Genomic DNA, 22,686 nt, shown 5'->3' with positions numbered 1-22,686 from the left:
AGTCTCCGTTTATTCCGCAGTTCCTGTTTTGAGTTACAAATATGAGCAACTACACCGGTATCAAATACCCAGGAGCTACTATGAGCACTGGTTAGGTACACATCAATAACATGTATATCACATATACCTTTGGCATTGCCGGCCTTCTTATCCGCTAAGTACTTGGGGTAGTTCCGCTTCCAGTGACCATTTCCCTTGCAATAAAAGCACTCGGTCTCAGGCTTGGGTCCATTCTTTGGCTTCTTCCCGGCAGCTTGCTTACCGGGCGCGGCAACTCCCTTGCCGTCCTTCTTGAAGTTCTTTTTACCCTTGCCTTTCTTGAACTTAGTGGTTTTATTCACCATCAACACTTGATATTCCTTTTTGATTTCCACCTCCGCTGATTCCAACATTGAATATACCTCAGGAATGGTCTTTTCCATCCCCTGCATATTGAAGTTCATCACAAAGCTCTTGTAGCTAGGTGGGAGCGACTGAAGGATTCTATCAACGACCGCATCATCCGGGAGATTAACTCCCAGCTGAGACAAGCAGTTGTGCAACCCAGACATTTTGAGTATGTGCTCGCTGACGGAACTATTCTCCTCCATCTTACAACCATAGAACTTGTCTGAGACTTCATATATCTCGACCCGGGCATGGGCTTGGAAAACCATTTTCAGCTCTTGGAACATCTCATATGCTTCGTGTTGCTCAAAACGCTTTTGGAGCCCCGGTTCTAAGCTGTAAAGCATGCCGCACTGAACCAGGGAGTAATCATCACTACCTGTCTGCCAAGCGTTCATAACGTCTTGTTCTGCTGGGAAAACAGGTGCTTCACCTAGCGGTGCATCAAGGACATATGCTTTCCTGGCAGCTATGAGGATAATTCTCAGGTTACGGACCCAGTCCGTGTAGTTGCTGCCATCGTCTTTCAGCTTGGTTTTCTCTAGGAACGCGTTGAGGCTGAGGGAAACATTAGCGTGGGCCATTTGATCTACAAGACATATTGTAAAGAATTTTAGACCATGTTCATGATAATTAAGTTCATCTAATCAAAATATTTAATGAACTCCCACTCAGATAGACATCCCTCTAGTCATCTAAGTGATACATGATCCGATTCAACTAGGCCATGTCCGATCATCACGTGAGACGGACTAGTCATCATCGGTGAACATCTTCATGTTGATCGTATCTTCTATACGACTCATGCTCGACCTTTCGGTCTTCCATGTTCCGAGGCCATGTCTGTACATGCTAGGCTCGTCAAGTCAACCTAAGTGTATTACGTGTGTAAATCTGGCTTACACCCGTTGTATGCGAACGTTAGAACCTATCACACCCGATCATCACGTGGTGCTTCGGAACAACGGACCTTAGCAACGGTACACAGTTAGGGGGAACACTTTCTTGAAATTATTGCGAGGGATCATCTTATTTATGCCACTGTCGTTCTAAGCAAATAAGATGTAAAACATGATAAACATCACATGCAATCAAATAGTGACATGATATGGCCAATATCATTTTGCTCCTTTTGATCTCCATCTTCGGGGCGCCATAATCATCATTGTCACTGGCATGACACCATGACCTCCATCATCATGATCTCCATCATCGTGTCTTCATGAAGTTGTCTCGTCAACTAGTACTTCTACTACTATGGCTAACGGTTAGCAATAAAGTAAAGTAATTACATAACTTTTATGTTGACACGCAGGTCATAAATAAATTAAGACAACTCCAATAGCTCCTGCCGGTTGTCATACTCATCGACATGCAAGTCATGATTCCTATTACAAGAACATGATCAATCTCATACATCACATAAATCATTCATCACATCCTTTTGGCCATATCACATCACACGGCATATGCTGCAAAAAAAGTTAGACGTCCTCTAATTGTTGTTGCAAGTTTTTTTACGTGGCTGCTATAGGTTTCTAGCAAGAACATTTCTTACCTACACCAAAACCACAACGTGATATGCCAATTTCTATTTAGCCTTCATAAGGACCCTTTTCATCGAATCTGACCCGTCTAAAGTGGGAGAGACAGACACCCGTTAGCCACCTTATGCAACTAGTGCATGTCAGTCGGTGGAACCAGTCTCACGTAAGCGTACGTGTAAGGTCGGTCCGGGACGCTTCATCCCACGATGCCGCCGAATCAAGATAAGAATAGTAACGACAAGTAAATTGACAAAATCGACGCCCACAACAACTTGTGTTCTACTCGTGGATAGAAACTACGCATAAACCTGGCTCTGATACCACTATTGGGGATCGTTGTAGAAATTATTATTTTTTCCTACGCATCACCAAGATCAATCTATGGAGTAACTAGCAACGAGAGGGGAGTGCATCTTCATACCCTTGAAGATCGCGAGTCGGAAGCGTTGCTAGAAGGCGGTTGGAGGAGTCGTACACGTAGCGATTCAGATCGCGGTCGAATCCGATCTAAGCACCGAACAACGGTGCCTCCGCGTTCAACACACGTGCAGCCCGGTGACGTCTCCCGCGCCTTGATCCAGCAAGGAGGAGGGAGAGGTTGAGGAAGAAGGCTCCAACAGCAGCACGACGGCGTGGTGGTGATGGAGTGGCAGTTCTCCGGCAGGGCTTCATCAAGCTCACGCGGAGGAGGAGAGGTGTTGGGGAGGGGAGGGGCTGCGCCTTGGATGTAGTGCTGCAGACCTCCCCTCGCCCCTCTATTTAGAGAAGGGGAAAGGGGGCCGGCCCCTCTAGATAAGATCTAGAGGGGGGCGGCGGCCAAGGGGGAGGGGGCTTGCCCCCCAAGCAAGGGGGGGTGCCCCCCTTTAGGGTTCCCCCCAAACCCTAGGCGCATGGGCCCTAGGGGGGATGGCGCCCAACCCACTAGGGGCTGGTTCCCTTCCACCTCAGCCCATAAGGCCCTCCGGGACAGGTGGACCCTCCTGGTGGACCCCCGGAACCCCTCCGGTGGTCCCGGTACAATACCGCTATACCCCCGAATATTTCCGGTGACCATATGATGACTTCCCATATATAAATCTTCACCTCCGGACTATTCCGGAACTCCTCGTGACATCCGGGATCTCATCCGGGACTCGGACAACATTCGGTAATCACATACAAATCTTCCTAATAACCCTAGCGTCATCGAACCTTAAGTGTGTAGACCCTATGGGTTCGGGAACCATGCAGACATGACCGAGACAACTCTCCGGCCAATAACCAACAGCGGGATCTAGATACCCATGTTGGCTTCCACATGTTCCACGATGATCTCATCGGATGAACCACGATGTCGAGGAATCAAGCAATCCCATATACAACTCCCTTTGTCAATCGGTACGTTACTTGCCTGAGATTCGATCGTCGGTATCCCAATACCTCGTTCAATCTTGTTACCGGCAAGTCACTTTACTCGTTGCGTAACACATCATCCCGTGACCAACCCTTAGTAACATTGAGCTCATTACGATGATGTCTTACCGAGTGGGCCCAGAGATACCTCTCCATCATACGCAGTGACAAATCCCAGTCTCGACTCGTGCCAGCCCAACAGACACTTTCAGAGATACCCGTAGTGCACCTTTATAGTCACCCAGTTACGTTGTGACGTTTGGCACAACCAAAGTATTCCTACAGTATCCAGGAGTTGCACAATCTCATGGTCTAAGGAAAAGATACTTGACATTAGAAAAGCTTTAGCAGACGAACTACACGATCTTGCGCTATGCTTAGGATTGGGTCTTGTCCATCACATCATTCTCCTAATGATGTGATCCCGTTATCAATGACATCCAATGTCCATGGTCAGGAAACCGTAACCATCTATTGATCAACGAGCTAGTTAATTAGAGGCTCACTAGGGACATGTTGTGGTCTATGCATTCACACATGTATTACGATTTCCGGATAATACAATTATAGCATGAACAACAGCCAATTATCATGAACAAGGAAATATAATAATAACTATTTTATTATTGCCTCTAGGGCATATTTCCAACAGAATCCATGTATGAGAACAAAGTATGGACTTTGGTTGACTTGCCCGATGATCGGCAGGCCATAGAGAATAAATGGATCTTCAAGAAGAAGACTGACGCTGACGGTAATGTTACTGTCTACAAAGCTCGACTTGTTGCGAAAGTTTTTCGACAAGTTCAAGGAGTTGACTACGATGAGACCTTCTCACCCGTAGCGATGGTTAAGCCCGTCCAAATCATGTTAGCAATTGCCACATTTTATGATTATGAAATTTGGCAAATGGATGTCAAAACTACATTCCTTAATGGATACCTTAAAGAAGAGTTGTATATGATGCAACCAGAAGGTTTTGTCAATCCAAAAGGTGCTACAAAGTGTGCAAGCTCCAACGATCCATTTATGGACTGGTGCAAGCCTCTCGGAGTTGGAATATACGCTTTGATAGTGTGATCATAGCATATGGTTTTATACAGACTTTTTTAGTAGTCTGTATTTACAAGAAAGTGAGTGGGAGCTCCGTAGCATTTCTGATATTATATGTAGATGACATATTGTTGATCGGAAATGATACTGGATTTCTGAATAGCATAAAAGGATACTTGAATACGAATTTTTCAATGAAAGACCTCGGTGAAGCTGCTTATATATTGGGCATCAAGATCTATAGAGATATATCAAGACGCTTGATTGGACTTTCACAAAGCACATACCTTGATAAAGTTTTGAAGAAGTTCAAAATGGATCAGGCAAAGAAAGGGTTCTTCCTGTATTACAAGGTGTGAAGTTGAGTCAGACTCAATGCCCGACCACTGCAGAAGATAGAGAGAAAATGAAAGGTGTTCCCTATGCTTCAACCATAGGCTCTTTCATGTATGCAATGCTGTGTACCAGACCTGATGTGTGCCTTGCTATAAGTTTAGCAGGGAGGTACCAAAGTAATCTAGGAGTGGATCACTAGATAGCGGTCAAGAACATCCTGAAATACCTGAAAAGGACTAAGGATATGTTTCTTGTATATGGAGGTGAAAAAGAGCTCATCGTAAACGGTTATGTCGATGCAAGCTTTGACACTGATCCGGATGACTCTAAGTCACAAAACGGATACGTGTTTTTATTAAATGGTGGAGCTATCAGTTGGTGCAGTTCCAAGCAGAGCGTCGTGGCAGGATCTACGTGTGAAGTGGAATACGTAGCTGCTTCGGGTCCAATAAAATCTTTTGTGACAATACTGGTGCAATTGCCTTGGCAAAGGAATCCAGATTTCACAAGAGAACCAAGCACATCAGGAGACGCTTCAATTCCATCTGCGATCAAGTCAAGGAGGGAGACATAGAGATTTGCAAGATACATATGGATCTAAATGTTGTAGACCCGTTGACTAAGCCTCTCTCACGAGAAAAACATGATCAACACCAAGACTCCATGGGTGTTAGAATCATTACAATGTAATCTAGATTATTGACTCTAGTGCAAGTGGGAGACTGAAGGAAATATGCCCTAGAGGCAATAATAAAGTTGTTATTTATATTTCCTTATATCATGATGAATGTTTATTATTCATGCTAGAATTGTATTAACCGGAAACTTAGTACATGTGTGAATACATAGACAAACAGTGTGTCACTAGTTTGCCTCTACTTGACTAGCTCGTTGAATCAATGATGGTTATTTTTCCTAACCATAGACATGAGTTGTCATTTGATTAACGGGATCACATCATTAGAGAATGATGTGATTGACTTGACCCATCCGTTAGCTTAGCACGATGATCGTTTAGTTTGTTGCTATTGCTTTCTCCATAACTATACATGTTCCTATGACTATGAGATCATGCAACTCCTGAATACCGGAGGAGCACTTTGTGTGCTACCAAACATCACAACATAACTAGGTGATTATAAAGGTGCTCTACAGGTGTCTCCGATGGTGTTTATTGAGTTGGCATGGATCAAGATTAGGATTTGTCACTCCGATTGTCGGAGAGGTATCTCTGGGCCCTCTCGGTAATGTACATCACTATAAGCCTTGCAAGCAATGTAGCTAATGAGTTAGTTACGGGATGTAGCATTATGGAACGAGTAAAGAGACTTGCCGGTAACGAGAATTAACTAGGTATTGAGATACCGACGATCGAATCTCGGGCAAATAACATACCGATGAGAAAGGGAACAATGTATATCGTTATGCAGTTTGACTGATAAAGATCTTCGTAGAATATGTAGGAACCAATATGAGCATCCAGGTTCCGCTATTGGTTATTGATCGGAGACATGTCTCGGTCATGTCTACATAGTTCTCGAACCTATAGGGTCCGCACGCCTAATGTTCGGTGACGATTGGTATTATGAGTTTATGTGTTTTGATGTACCAAAGGTAGTTCAGAGTCCCGGATTTGATCACGGACATGACGAGGAGTCTCGAAATGGTTGAGACATAAAGATTGATATATTGGAAGCCTATGTTTGGACATCAGAATGGTTCCGGGTGAAATTGGGAGTATACCGGAGTACCGGGAGGTTACCGTGTGGGGACCCCGACTCATAAGTCGTGATCACCGAATGCACGTGTACAGTGATCCCATAGATCAATGCTCACTGAACACACAGAAGCCGAATAACAAGAGTCTTACATCCATACATACCGTATTACACAAGTAGGACCATTATGGTCGAGTCTTGATTATAACATCGCAGCAGAAATCTTCGTCGATAACTTGGACCCATGCCATCTGCCTTAACCCTACAGGCATTCTGACTGGGAAACGTCCTAGCTCGCATGTTCGTCGCTGAAGTATTCTTCATTATGTCTTGTTCTTTCATGCCTGGCCAATAAAATAACCAGTGGCAAGCCAATGAGTACTTTGAATGTACTCGCAAGCAACCCAAGGGTGATAACAGAATAATTTTGCAAGGCACTACTGCTCATTTGGCATTTTGGCGGAAAGCTAGTTTTTCTCATGCAAGTATGATCAACATTTATCAAGGATATGAATGCGTCTGCAACAAGTATCAGGAGGTTACAGACATCAACGTCGAGAGAGAGTTATGAACAACTCATGCTCAAGCTCATCGTGACTTCCTCACGAATCACGTCAATATTTTTACCAGACCGTGTTGTTTGTCAGAAACATATGGACGTAGTCTAAGCAGCACCACCCAACTGTCCTTGACCGTGGACACGGCTATTCGAATAGTTTTACACTCTGCAGAGGTTGCACACTTTACCCACAAGATCCGGGGAACTTCCGTGTCATCCATGACCCGCGGTACTTCAAGTACCCGGGGTAAGCACCCGATCACTATCTTTCCCTAGACGACACTAACATGGAGTCCACTCGATTGGTAGTAACCCCCATGCCCAACCTTTCACAACTTAAAATTGTGGAGCCTTGCTCCCATATTCATCACATACCACTCGCACGGGGTACCAACGGTGTGTCCGGTTCCCCATAAAAATGTTCTTGGCCGCCCTACCTGGCACGACCCCGTCCCGAGAGAGAGCACCAACTCTCCCCCGTCACTAGTAATTCGGGCTCCAAGCTAGTATCGTCCTAGGTAATCAATAATGCCCTTTCCCATACAAGGGTAGATTGGTTGCGCATGTAAGGTTGGGACAGTTGACAAATCTTAGATCTAATCCGTCTCTGTAAACAACACTTTTATCGAGCCTCGGTACACTACCTCTCCACCAAGTAGTGACCTAGTTCATCATCATCTCCCAGGGGCATTAGTGGCACCCACTGGGCTGTTTGCAAGTATGTCAAACCACACTTGTTTCTTTCCATGCATAACCCTGACCCACTTTGCGTAGCCATTTACTATAGCATATTTCTACAACCCACCAACACAACTCTAAGCAAGGGTAGAGTCATGAAAAATGCAAGTATCAATGGAGTATGCAACGGAGGCAAGCCTAGCAAGGTTGCCATTCAAGGTATATCATGCACTCAGTGAAGCAACGAAAATGCTATTATGATGAAAAAATGGTTCATCATGGTCAAAGGGCTGCTTGCCTGGTTCATCAGAGTCTTGAGATCTTCTGGTCCTTCTCTAAGTACTCCTTCTACTTCGTCAACTAACGTCGAAACAATCATAATAAGCAACACAACAAGGCAGGAAATGAAAGTGCTCTAAAAATATTGATTTGACTTTTCTAGGACATCTCTGGTTATATGAAAATTAACCAGAGTGGTTTCATTGGAATTGGGTTAGTGAATATTTTTGAACATTTTGATATGATGGGATCAAGGGGTTTATGGATTTGCAAGAAGTGTAGAGAAACATATTTTTGAAAAATGAGCAAAGGCACCCATTTAACAAAACATGATTTTAGAAGCATCTAGGAGTTGGTTTCACTAGATTTGGAGTTCAAATGATTTTCCTATGAATTTACAAAGTTGACAAATATGAAGAACTGTCTCACTATTTTGTGTGGTACAGAAAGTATTAATAAAAATGTTCATAAACTAAGTTATGAACTTAGAAGCATCTAGGAGTTTGAATCATGGAATTTGGATCAATTTTAGGCTCTCTGTGATTTTCTAAAGTTCAGTATAGAAATAAGAAAGTAGGATTTATTTAATATGTGTGAAGGGAAATGTGCTAGAAAAATGTGCAAAAAGCACCATGTGATAGGGCATGATTTTAGGAACTACTAGAAATTTGAATCATCCAATTTGGAGTTAATTTGAACTATGTATGGATTTTACAAATTGTTCAGAAAAGAAAAGGGAAAAGGGCTCTGTGCCTGCTGGGCCAGAACAGCCGCAGGGCAGCGGCCCAGCCGAGCTGGCGCGCGCGCGCCAGGTTTGAACCTGACGGGCGGGGCCCAGCTGCCAGTGGGAGAGAGAGGGGGTGAGAGAGAGGTGAGGATGACAGGCGGGGCCCGCCTGTCATCTCTGACCTCGTGACCAGCGGGTCGGCGTGCTCACCGGCGACGTCTCCGGGCATGGCAGGGTGAGCTGATGGCACCGTTGGACTCCTCGTCGTGTCGCTGTTCGGGTGGTGCCGGAGTTGGTCTCCGGGTTGGCCTGGTTCGCCGGCGACGAGGAGGCACGGCAGAGGAGGTCCTGCGGCTCCAGATCGTGCGAGAGTGGGGTCGGAGAGGGCCCGTACCTCTGGATCGATGGCGACCCGAGGCGGCGGAGCTCCGGTCGATCCCGAGCACAGAAGCCCCTTGAGGACGTTTTGGTGGTGCGAGCATGTTCTTGGGGGTGTGAGGAGGAGGCGAATGCCACCGGAGCGGCCCGGGGCGGGGTTATATAGCCGCGCGATGGTCCACCGTGGACTTGTGCGCCGGCGAGCTCGTTGCCGTCGCGACGGGTCACGGGGGCCTGTTTGAGTGTGTCTGGGGTGCTCGTGGGGTTGGTCCAGAGTGAGCGGGTGAAGGAAGAGAGCAGGAGGAGGGCCAGGGGCACCGCGCGTGTGAGCTTGCTCACTGGTGCACTCGGGCGGCTGGCGCGCATGCGAGCAGGGGCAGGAGGAGGGAGAAGGAGGAGGGGGCTGACCGGCTGTCGTGTTGAGGACGCCGAGGAGCATCGTCGGGCGCGCTGGGGAGGCCCAAGGTGCTTGGCAGGGGGCGGCTACAGTGCGGGAGCGCACTGTAGCGCGCTCCAGAGCGCCCAAATGGCATGCCATGGCATTTTATATGCCTTGTGGGCGCGGCCACTAATGTCTGGTAGCTCTAGGAGGGAGTAAAGAAAGGGGAGGAAGCATTGGATGCCATGGAGGGCCACTGGAATGAGGAGGGAGGTGAGAAAGGAGAAGAATGCTGCTGTCCTGAAGGGTAAATGGGGGTGTTTCACCCCTCAATCATTGAGCTGAGGCCAGGGAAGAGTTACTGGAGATAGGAGAAGACTAGGAGGAGATGTGGTAAAAAGTTGAGCTCAAGGAGAATAGTGTAAGTGGTCGAAATGGTGATTTTTGAAAAGTGACAGAAGGTGTTTGATGCAAATTTGGGCAAGCAAATTAACTCCACTTGACATGAGAATTAACAGGATCAAGTGTCACACATAATTGTGGTTGTCCACCAAGTTTGAGTCCATTTTGAGAAAGTTTCCAATGCTACTTTTGTAAACCCTAGAAATCAGCAGAAATGGCTTTACCAAGATTTAGTCATGCAAATCTATTCTCCTTGGTGCACCACTTGGTGTAGTGTCATCATTTGAGGATTTGAACATGTCCATAAAAATTCAGATCAAAAGGACACACTTGGCAATGTAGAGTTGTTCAAATTTGGTTCTGGATAGAAAGGGTTTTGGGGTACTTTGATCAAGATAACATTCTCTCCAACTTGTTCCATTTGGTCTAGATGCATTATTACACCATTTGAGCATGTGCACCAAGTTTGAGAGCATTTGAACATGTTTGATAGTGCAAAAATGTTCAAACTTGAAAAAGGACAGAAGTGGTTTTGAGAGGGTTTCATGGGGTTATACTATTCTCCATGACATGGTACTTGGCAAGATCATCAAAAATGTCATATGTGACATGTTAGAATTTTCTTGGATTTTTATGAAAATATTTCCTGTAGAAATATTTCAAATCCTTGAAATGAGCAGAAATGGTTTTGGGAGGTTTTGTCCAATATTTTGATCATGACCATGTGTTGAAACTCATATATATGGAAAATATATGTCCATTGAGTCTCCCTAATTTTTCTCAAAGTTTTTTAAAGCTTTAAAATAATTTTAACCTATTAAAGACCATTTTTGGCCTTAAGAAAAAGCCTTTAAATCAAATAGGAAAATAAATTTTAAAATTATATTTTTGTGGTTTATGGGTATCCTATATCTAATAGGAGTCAAACATATTTTTGGAAAGATTTTTACTGCCCTGAATTAAGTACTTGTAGTACAAATCTTAATTCAGGGGGTTTTGTAAAACTAGTTTTTAAAAATACTTTTTGGCCAAATTATTTTTGTAAGAAAATACTATATTACTCTATACACATGGCATGATCATTGGTTAAAGAGTTTGGAGCAAGGAGATGAAGTATATGAGTTGGAGGATTTATTTGATTTTTAGAGCACTTGCAAACAACAGACAAAATCCAAACAAGGCAAGGTCCAAAACACTCAAAAGTTTTTGTCAAACCACATTTTATCATGATTTATTAGCTTAAGTGTTGTGGCATGAAAATCAGGGTGCGACAGACCTACCCCCCTTACAAGAATCTCGTCCTCGAGATTCCCAGACTAGGCGCGGAAAGGAATACGGAAACTTGGATTTGGGGTAGTCTTCACGTCCTCATACTGCTTCTGCTTTCGTTTGGTGCTCCATTGAACCTTGAAGTACTCGATGGCATGGCTTCGTGTTTGTCGTCCTGCTTGATCCAGATTGCAATTGGGATCTCTCGTGTAGGTCATATTGGGCTGGAGGTCGATGGCTCGTGGTCGATGTCCTTGTAGAGACTGGGCTAGTTAGGAAGTTGGAAACGCTTCCGGAGTGGTGTTGTGTGGAAAAACGTTGTGCACAGTGGGTGACTCAGGTGATAAATCTAGCTGGTAGCCGTCTATTCTTCGCCTTGCAGTGATCTTGGAGAGGGCCGATAAATCTTGGTGTGAGCTTCCCTTTGACATGGAAATGCTTGGTTCCTTTGAGAGAAGTGGTTTGCAGATATGCCTGGTCTTTGATGCGGAGGTATACTTCTTGAAGATGGTGATTGGTGTAGTTCTTCCTCCTAGACATGACGATCTTCAGATGTTCCTTGACCAGCTAAACGATTCTTCTTCCGTCTTCAGGTAGACAAGTATGTCATCAAAGAAAGATGACAACTAACTTGTCCAAGCACTCCATGAAGTCTATGGGGTACGTAAAGTGGGCTGAGGCATTGGTGATGGACGCGGTTGAGCATTGGCCAAGGTCTTATCGATCTAGAGCCAAAGCCCAAGGTCAGGATCCGACCATGTTGTGGCTTGGTAGGGCGTAAGAGTTTAAAGGATTCTAGTGTGCGAGTGAATGTTTATCATACCATCCTTGAGCACAGTTTCTGAGATGCCAATCGTTCTATCTAGTCTTCCAAACAATCACATCATGTTACCGAAAGAATCATCCCGTATAGGTCAACTCCAATCATCAGTCATGTTATTCATATCCTCATGACTCCCAAGAGGAGGTCTAACAAAATCATATATGTCTACGATCCCCAAACTCATATGTATGGCTACCCCTAAAAATCCATGGGTAGAGCATATAAGCTGCTAAGCTTGAATTTAATCACCACAATCCAAGTGCTCAGTCTATTGATCCAAGGTCCATGATAAAGCATCTCTATCCTAAGGAAACACGTCGTAAGCCACTCCAAGATCTTGTTTCCTTCCTATGAATCAACTCCAATAGCCCTTTAACTTCCATTAATCGCTGCATAATCCATTAATTCTACAAATCCAGTGTCTATGGTGTCTCACACGAGTCTTCTAACGTCCTATAGTACCCAAATACTTGAAAGGGATGTCTCTACCATAGTAAGTCCACCAATTTCCATTATCATGGTCAAGTAAACTCCAAGGTCAAGCTTATATCAACTCCGACAATTTATCCAATCTCTCAAGAAACATGGTATCATGATCGAGATCATCAATCTAAATCCAATTTACTCCGAACCATGTAGATTTCCTCACCACCTATACTCAACTAGGATCACCTATTTAAATCCAAATCTCATGTCCAACGAGAATTCCTACATGCTTCCCCAAAGTCATTATCATAATGTCAACTATCTCCTATCAATATCCCCTGGCTCAGTCAAATCCTTATACTTCCGAGAATTTCATCATGCGATTATGATTGTCCTACAAAATCCAATTTACTCCAGGGGTAATGAAAGTTATGCTACCCTATCAACATGATCCCACCAAGTTCATCTACCAACATGAAAAGCCTCATGATCCACCAAAGTCTCAGATAATTCCTCAAGGTCTCTGATATAAACTCATCAAGTCATTTGTCCTCTATTCCTATATCCTCAAACTGGTCTTCCCTATGGCATCGTCAGTTCTGGTGCTATATTAGGATGATAATGTGCTCGTTCACTATGTCCACTAGTTCCATAATGAACCCAGTGCTGTGCAAGGTTTACAGAGGCTTAACTGGTTCTCTTGCAATTCTATGGGTTAAGCACATGGTTAAGGACTCGAGCTGGGGTATCTCGTGAAGTCTCGAAGGGTCTAAGAATGGGTTTCTAGTCTGGGGGTTAAACATGACTCTACGGGGTTTTACTTGGTCGAGGAGGCTGTAGAAAAGTTCTTCAGTGCTAGTTGGTCGCCGAAGTAGACTCCTTGGTGCATCTTGTCTTGATGGTCTTCAGTTGAGGAGAGAGATGAGAGGGATAAGTAGCATAAAGGGGGATGCCTAAAAGGGGGGTTCTATAGTGCAGGTGCAAACAACGGGTGGCAAAAAGGGCCAAACAAAAGAAACAAGGTAAGGAAGGTGATATAGTCGCATACTTGTTGCCTAGGGAAAAAGTGCGACCTATATCAAAACACAAACAAATAAAAACAAGCAACACACAATCATGGTTCTATTCGAACCATCATACGGACTTGACTGCGCATAGGGGGTACACGACTCATCCTACCCTAGGGGTTCTCGGACTCAGTAATCGTGCCTTGAGCCTCGTGCAGTCTTCTGAGTTTTCCTCAGGTGTTGCTACGTCTCTTGTAGTTGTTCGATGAAACGATCCAGGTTGAGCCTGAAGATCCTTCAACAACTTCTTGCCTGTTGAAGTGATGGGGTGAAGGTGGCTCCTCGTAGCAGGCATTGACTCAGTCTTCTGCTATCTTCTTATTCATGACGACCCCGTTTTGTCTTCTAAGGCGTCGATGGTACCAGGTAGGTAATCCTTTATGCAATGACATTAACAAGGCATAGTAGAGATCCAACATGTCGGTTACGTTGATGACAACATCGACACCAAGAGCGGGGGATGCAGAGAACCATTTTCCTGCTCACTATAGTGAGGCGGACCAAATGGCGAGGTTCTCATCCACCGGTGGTTGCCGATACAACAACGGTAGTGACAGGGTTACTCTATTAGCTATGTATATCATGATCTTGCATATCCTATGCCATGATCATCATACGCTAACGTTGCATCATCCTGGGCAAATTCAAAGGTGTCACCGTCCTCTGGGTCTTCATTTCCTCATTCTTCAAAGGCGTATCTTCTATTGGCATCGTCTTGCGGTGGTGTTGCCAATCTTGTGTTCAGAAGAGGTGGGTGAGTGTTCGGCAAGATGTAATCCTTCTCGGCTACCCACGAGGATTACAAGGAATCCCGTGGTCAGGGGCTTGAGGGTGCTAGCAACCGTTTGCAATAGTTTTGAAGGGAAGAGATCGATAGGGAAAGTATACCTTAGCTTTCTAAAAACTGAGAAGGGAAGAGAAGTATAGATAGTTTTGAAAACTAGTAATAGTTTTGGAAATAGTTTTACCCTAACTAACGACCATGCTAACTGAGGCTTCCTACAGTCAGGATGGCTCTGATACCAGCTCTGTGGGGACCCCGACTCATAAGTCGTGATCACCGAATGCACGTGTATAGTGATCCTAGAGATCAATGCTCACTGAACACACAGAAGCCGAATAACAAGAGTCTTACATCCATACATACCGTATTACACAAGTAGGACCATTATGGTCGAGTCTTGATTATAACATCACAGCGGAAATCTTCGTCGATAACTTGGACCCATGCCATCTGCCTTAACCCTACAGGCATTCTGACTGGGAAGCGTCCTAGCTCGCATGTTCGTCGCTAAAGTATTCTTCATTATGTCTTGTTCTTTCATGCCTGGCCAATAAAATAACCAGTGGCAAGCCAATGAGTACTTTGAATGTACTCGCAAGCAACCCAAGGGTGATAACAGAATAATTATGCAAGGTACTACTGCTCATTTGGCATTTTTGCGGAAAGCTAGTTTTTCTCATGCAAGTATGATCAACATTTATCAAGGATATGAATGCGTCTGCAAAAAGTATCAGGAGGTTACAGACATCAACGTCGAGAGAGAGTTATGAACAACTCATGCTCAAGCTCATCGTGACTTCCTCACGAATCACGTCAATATTTTTACCAGACCGTGTTGTTTGTCAGAAACATATGGACGTAGTCTAAGCAGCACCACCCAACTGTCCTTGACCGTGGTCACGGCTATTCGAATAGTTTTACACTCTGCAGAGGTTGCACACTTTACCCACAAGATCCGGGGAACTTCCGTGTCATCCATGACCCACGGTACTTCAAGTACCCGGGGTAAGCACCCGATCACTATCTTTCCCTAGACGACACTAACATGGAGTCCACTCGATTGGTAGTAACCCCCATGCCCAACCTTTCACAACTTAAAATTGTGGAGCCTTGCTCCCATATTCATCACATACCACTCGCACGGGGTACCAACGGTGTGTCCGGTTCCCCATAAAAATGTTCTTGGCCGCCCTACCTGGCACGACCCCGTCCCGAGAGAGAGCACCAACTCTCCCCCGTCACTAGTAATTCGGGCTCCAAGCTAGTATCGTCCTAGGTAATCAATAATGCCCTTTCCCATACAAGGGTAGATTGGTTGCGCATGTAAGGTTGGGACAGTTGACAAATCTTAGATCTAACCCGTCTCTGTAAACAACACTTTTATCGAGCCTCGGTACACTACCTCTCCACCAAGTAGTGACCTAGTTCATCATCATCTCCCAGGGGCATTAGTGGCACCCACTGGGCTGTTTGCAAGTATGTCAAACCACACTTGTTTCTTTCCATGCATAACCCTGACCCACTTTGCGTAGCCATTTACTATAGCATATTTCTACAACCCACCAACACAACTCTAAGCAAGGGTAGAGTCATGAAAAATGCAAGTATCAATGGAGTATGCAACGGAGGCAAGCCTAGCAAGGTTGCCATTCAAGGTATATCATGCACTCAGTGAAGCAACGAAAATGCTATTATGATGAAAAAAAAATGGTTCATCATGGTCAAAGGGCTGCTTGCCTGGTTCATCAGAGTCTTGAGATCTTCTGGTCCTTCTCCAAGTACTCCGTCTACTTCGTCAACTAACGTCGAAACAATCATAATAAGCAACACAACAAGGCAGGAAATGAAAGTGCTCTAAAAATATTGATTTGACTTTTCTAGGACATCTCTGGTTATATGAAAATTAACCAGAGTGGTTTCATTAGAATTGGGTTAGTGAATATTTCTAACATTTGATATGATGGGATCAAGGGGTTTATGGATTTGCAAGAAGTGTAGAGAAACATATTTTTGAAAAATGAGAAAAGGCACCCATTTAACAAAACATGATTTTAGAAGCATCTAGGAGTTGGTTTCACTAGATTTGGAGTTCAAATGATTTTCCTATGAATTTACAAAGTTGACAAATATGAAGAAATGTCTCACTATTTTGTGTGGTACAGAAAGTATTAATAAAAATGTTCATAAACTAAGTTATGAACTTAGAAGCATCTAGGAGTTTGAATCATGGAATTTGGATCAATTTTAGGCTCTCTGTGATTTTCTAAAGTTCAGTATAGAAATAAGAAAGTAGGATTTATTTAATATGTGTGAAGGGAAATGTGCTAGAAAAATGTGCAAAAAGCACCATGTGATAGGGCATGATTTTAGGAACTACTAGAAATTTGAATCATCCAATTTGGAGTTAATTTGAACTATGTATGGATTTTACAAATTGTTCAGAAAAGAAAAGGGAAAAGGGCTCTGTGCCTGCTGGGCCAGAACAGCCGCAGGGCAGCGGCCCAGCCGAGCTGGCGCGCGCGCGCCAGGTTTGAACCTGACGGGCGGGGCCCAGCTGCCAGTGGGAGAGAGAGGGGGCGAGAGAGAGGTGAGGATGACAGGCGGGGCCCGCCTGTCATCTCTGACCTCATGACCAGAGGGTCGGCGTGCTCACCGGCGACGTCTCCGGGCACGGCAGGGTGAGCTGATGGCACCGTTGGACTCCTCATCGTGTCGCTGTTCGGGTGGTGCCGGAGTTGGTCTCCGGGGTGGCCTGGTTCGCCGGCGACGAGGAGGCACGGCGCAGGAGCTTCAGGAGGTGGACAGACTGCTCCGTTCGGCCTGCAACCGATGCGGAAGAGGGAGGGGAAATGATCAGTGGGCTCCTGCGGCTCCAGATCGAGCGAGAGTGGGGACGGAGAGGGCCCGTACCTCTGGATCGATGGCGACCCGAGGCGGCGGAGCTCCGGTCGATCCCGAGCACAGAAGCCCCTTGAGGACGTTTTGGTGGTGCGAGCATGTTCTTGGGGGTGTGAGGAGGAGGCGAATGCCACCGGAGCGGCCCGGGGCGGGGTTATATAGCCGCGCGATGGTCCACCGTGGACTTGTGCGCCGGCGAGCTCGTTGCCATCGCGACGGGTCACGGGGGCCTGTTTGAGTGTGTCTGGGGTGCTCATGGGGTTGGTCCAGAGTGAGCGGGTGAAGGAAGAGAGCAGGAGGAGGGCCAGGGGCACCGCGCGTGTGAGCTTGCTCACTGGTGCACTCGGGCGGCTGGCGCGCATGCGAGCAGGGGCAGGAGGAGGGAGAAGGAGGAGGGGGCCGACCAACTGTCGTGTTGAGGACGCCGAGGAGCATCGTCGGGCGCGCTGGGGAGGCCCAAGGTGCTTGGCAGGGGGCGGCTACAGTGCGGGAGCGCACTGTAGCGCGCTCCAGAGCGCCCAAATGGCATGCCATGGCATTTTATATGCCTTGTGGGCGCGGCCACTAATGTCTGGTAGCTCTAGGAGGGAGTAAAGAAAGGGGAGGAAGCATTGGATGCCATGGAGGGCCACTGGAATGAGGAGGGAGGTGAGAAAGGAGAAGAATGCTGCTGTCCTGAAGGGTAAATGGGGGTGTTTCACCCCTCAATCATTGAGCTGAGGCCAGGGAAGAGTTACTGGAGATAGGAGAAGACTAGGAGGAGATGTGGTAAAAAGTTGAGCTCAAGGAGAATAGTGTAAGTGGTCAAAATGGTGATTTTTGAAAAGTGACAGAAGGTGTTTGATGCAAATTGGGCAAGCAATACTCACTTGACATGAGAATTAACAGGATCAAGTGTCACACATAATTGTGGTGTCCACCAAGTTTGAGTCCATTTGAGAAAGTTGCCAATGCAAACTTTTGTAAAACCTAGAAATCAGCAGAAATGCTTACCAAGATTTAGTCATGCAATCTATTCTCCTTGGTGCCACTGGTGTAGTGTCATCATTTGAGATTTGAACATGTCCATAAAATTCAGATCAAAAGGACACACTTGCAATGTTGTAGAGTTGTCAAATTTGGTTCTGGATAGAAAAGGGTTTTGGGGTACTTTGATCAAGATAACATTCTCTCCAACTTGTTCCATTTGGTCTAGATGCATTATTACACCATTTGAGCATGTTGCACCAAGTTGAGAGCATTTGAACATGTTGATAGTGCAAAAATGTTCAAACTTGAAAAAGACCAGAAGTGGTTTTGAGAGGGTTCATGGGTTATACTATCTCCATGACATGGTACTTGCAAGATCATCAAATGTCATATGTGACATGTTAGAATTTTCTTGGATTTTATGAAAATATTTCCTGTAGAAATATTCAAATCTTGAAATGAGCAGAAGTGGTTTTGGAGGTTTTGTCCAATATTTTGATCATGACCATGTGTTTGAAACTTCATATATATGGAAAATATATGTCCATTTGAGTCTCCCTAATTTTTCCTCAAATTTAAAGCTAAAATAATTTTAACCTATAAAGACCATTTTTGGCCTGAAGAAAAAAGCCTTTAAATCAAATAGGAAAAATAAATTTTAAAATTATATTTTTGTGGTTTATGGGTATCCTATATCTAATAGGAGTCAAACATATTTTTGGAAAGATTTTTACTACCCTGAATTAAGTACTTGTAGTACAAATCTTAATTCAGGGGGTTTTGGAAAACTAGTTTTTGAAAATACTTTTTGGCCAAATTATTTTTGTAAGAAAATACTATATTGCTCTATACACATGGCATGATCATTGGTTAAAGAGTTTGGAGCAAGGAGATGAAGTATAGGAGTTGGAGGATTTGTTTGATTTTTAGAGCACTTGCAAACAACAGACAAAATCCAAACAAGGCAAGGTCCAAAACACTCAAAAGTTTTTGTCAAACCACATTTTATCATGATTTATTAGCTTAAGTGTTGTGGCATGAAAATCAGGGTGTGACATACCGGAACCCCCCGGGAGGTATATGGGCCTTATTGGGTCTTAGTGGAAGAGAGGGGAAAGAAGCAAAGGAGGGGGCGCCCCCTGAATGTAACACCCCAGATGTAACGTGCCATATTTGTAACTCCGACTCTTTCCATTTTCGGCTTTAAGTTATGAGGTTCCCTTCGCGGTTGGGTTTTTGTCTTCGTTTTGAATTTTGTTCATGTCATGCATTTCATATCATGTCATCATGTGCATCGCATTTGCATACGTGTTCGTCTCATGCATCCGAGCCTTTTCCTCGTTGTCCGTTTTGCAATCCGACACTCCCACATGCACCGGCGCACCCCTCTTGTCTCTTTTCGTGAGCGGTGTTAAATGTTCTCGGAATGGACCGTGATTTGCCAAGTGGCCTTGGTACACGACCGGTAGACCGCCTGTCAAATTTCATTCCATTTGGAGGCCGTTTGATGCTCCAACGGTTAACCAGGTAACCGCAAAAGCCTCTTGCGTGTTGCAGCCCAACGCCCCTTCAAAACAGCGCAATAACCCATCTAAACCATCTCCATGTCCTTCGTCGTCGGATCACGATCGAGTGGGCAAAAACTACACCTCATTTCGACAATCCAAACTCCCTCTACCTATAAATATGTGCCCCTCCCCGGAATTTTCACGCAGATGAAACCCTAGATCCACCCTCCCCACACCGCCGGACATGTCCACCCGGTGACCGGACACGTCCAGCCGACGACCTCGGCCAATCACGCGGCGCCACGTCAGCTCGCCGCCGCCTGGATCCAACCCGCCGCCGCCACGTGGGCGCCCGCCGCCCTGCGCCTCCCGCCGGCCCGCGAGGCCCACGCCTGGCCTGCGGGGCTCGTTTCGCTTCCGCCACCGCCCGCGGGCATCCGCGCCCGAGAGCGTGCTGCCTCCATCGCCGGCCGCCGTGCTACCTCACCGCCGGCGCGCATCCGCCGCCCTCCGTCGTCCTCTCCGCCCGCGACCCTCGCCGGCCGCCTAGCTCCTCCGCGCCGTCCCTTGCCGCCCAGCCGCCGCCCGACCCCGCGCGCCGCCCTCATCGCCGGCGGAAGATTTAGCGACCGGATCCGGCCGAACCCCCTCCTCTCCGGCCATCTTTCTCCACCGAGGCGTCCAACTCCGCCGAACTCTGGCCTCCTTGGGAACCGTGCCACTGGAACCCTAGATCTGGACCGAGAGGGTATATTTCGTCTAAGTCTTTTTCTGTAATATTTTTATGCCTCCTTTGACCTATCATATCTTGGTGACCGTAGCTTCAAATCATGCATATGATATGTAGAATTGTTCGTCTCAATGAGATCTTTACGTTAGATGCATTTCCATGCATGTTACTGTTCATTATGATGCCTTTTTCTTTGATGCAAGAGTGCTATAAAATGTTAACTGCTGGTACTTATCAGTTTATGGTGATTTGTCATTTTTTACATTTGATGTGAGCATACTTTGAGCATGAGGTCTACATGTGTTTTGATCTACATCATGCCATGTTTACAGAGGTGCCTGTCTTGTATTTTTGTGATCTATGTGGTGACTAGCACAAGCATGCAAACTAGGCTCCGTGATGTTGCTGTTTTCAGGGACTTAGGATTTTGCTAAGTCCTTTTCCTGATGTTATTTTGATGCCATGTAAACTTGATGCTACAGTGAGATACATGCTTATTTTGGGATACTTCAGTAAGGATGTTTTGAACATGTGGTTATGCTATATTCATCCATGCCCCTATTTGCAATTATGGAGTGCTCTAGCATGTCTTGTTCTTGCTCTACTTTTTCTATAAAATGTTCCTGGCAGAATGTTAACATGTTAATCAATATTGCCATGGTTGTTGCTAGTGATCCATGCATCCTATGAACTTTCTCTTGCCATGGTTAGCTTCATGAACATGTCACCTTGCTATGGGTATGCTTATTTTGTCATGCAATGCCTTGTGGTGAGTGGTTTGAGCTCGCAAAGTTGCTATCATAATTTTGTTTATGACATGCTCTGTTTTTCTGCCAAGTCTGAAACTGTTAATAAATCTTGCTATGTTTACATGGGTGCCATCATATCTTATGTGCCATTTTGGCTCATGATCAGTAAGGGACTTTTGTTCTATGAATTTATTAGAATCATGCGATGCCTTTATTTGCTATGATATGTTCTTGTAGCAGGTTGTTTGCTAGCTCTAAACTTTGCTTCCTGATGTTGTTTTTGACATGTTAGTATTTTTCACAAAGTCTGTGAAGCTTATATCTTTTGCACTTCTGCCATGCTTGTTTGAACCTGTTCTAGTGTGATTTAGCCGTAGCTCAGTGTTCATGTTTTGTCAAGAATCTCTTGTACATCACTGCCATATAATTTTTTGCTATGTTGGAGTGCAGTAGCTTAGTTTCTTGTTGCATTCTAGATGGCATCGTGCTGTTAATCGCAGAATTGTGTCATTCTTGTTTTGCTTGCCATTTGCAAACCGTGCATCCGTTTCCGGTGATCTTTATATCGTTTTTGACCGAAATCATCTCATATTTCCATCGGCATACTTGGTTGGCCAAGTTGATGCTTTGATCATTCTTTCCCTTCTGGAGCACGCATATGCATTGCATATCATGTCTTGCATATCATGCCATGTATTGCATCATGTTGCTTGTGCATTGCACCATGATTGATTGTTGTTCCATTGCTTGTGTTCTTGCCTTGGGTAGAGCCGGGAGATGAGTACGCTAACGAGGAACCTGTTGAGTACTCTATCGAGGATCAAGCTTTCGACAACTCTGAGAACTTTGCAGGCAAGATGACCATACCCTCGAAATCACTTCTATCTTTGCTTGCTAGTTGTTCGTTCTATCGCCATGTCGCGCTACCTACCACTTGCTATATCATGCCTCCCATATTGCCATGTCAAGCCTCTAACCCACCTTCCTAGCAAACCGTTGTTTGGCTATGTTGCCGCTTTTGCTCAGCCCCTCTTATAGCGTTGCTAGTTGCAGGCGAAGATGAAGTTTATTCCATGTTGGAACATGGATATTGTTGGGATATCATTATTATATCTTATTTACTTTAATGCACCTATATACTTGGTAAAGGATGGAAGGCCCGGCCTTTTGCCTGGTGTTTTGTTCCACTCTTGCCGCCTTAGTTTCCGTCATACCGGTGTTATGTTCCTTGATTTTGCGTTCCTTACGCGGTTGGGTGTTATGTGAACCCATTGACAATTCGCTTTGAATAAAACTCCTCCAACAAGGCCCAACCTTGGTTTTAACATTTGCCACCTAAGCCTTTTCCCTTGGGTTTTCGCGAGCCCGAGGGTCATCTTTATTTTAACTCCCCGGGCCAGTGCTCCTCTGAGTGTTGGTCCAAACTAGAGCCCCTTGCAGCGACACCTCAGGGAAACTTGAGGGTTGGTTTTAGTTGTACGGATTACCCATCCGGTGTGCCCTAAGAATGAGATATGTGCAGCTCCTATTGGGATTTGTCAGCACAGTCAGGTGGTCTTGCTGGTCTTGTTTTACCATTGTCGAAATGTCTTGTAACCGGGATTCCGAGACTGATTGGGTCTTTCCGG

The sequence above is a fragment of the Triticum urartu genome, chromosome 4 (assembly GCF_003073215.2).
Source record: "Triticum urartu cultivar G1812 chromosome 4, Tu2.1, whole genome shotgun sequence".
NCBI classification, from domain to species: domain Eukaryota; kingdom Viridiplantae; phylum Streptophyta; class Magnoliopsida; order Poales; family Poaceae; genus Triticum; species Triticum urartu.
Note: the sequence above shows the minus strand (reverse complement) of the source record.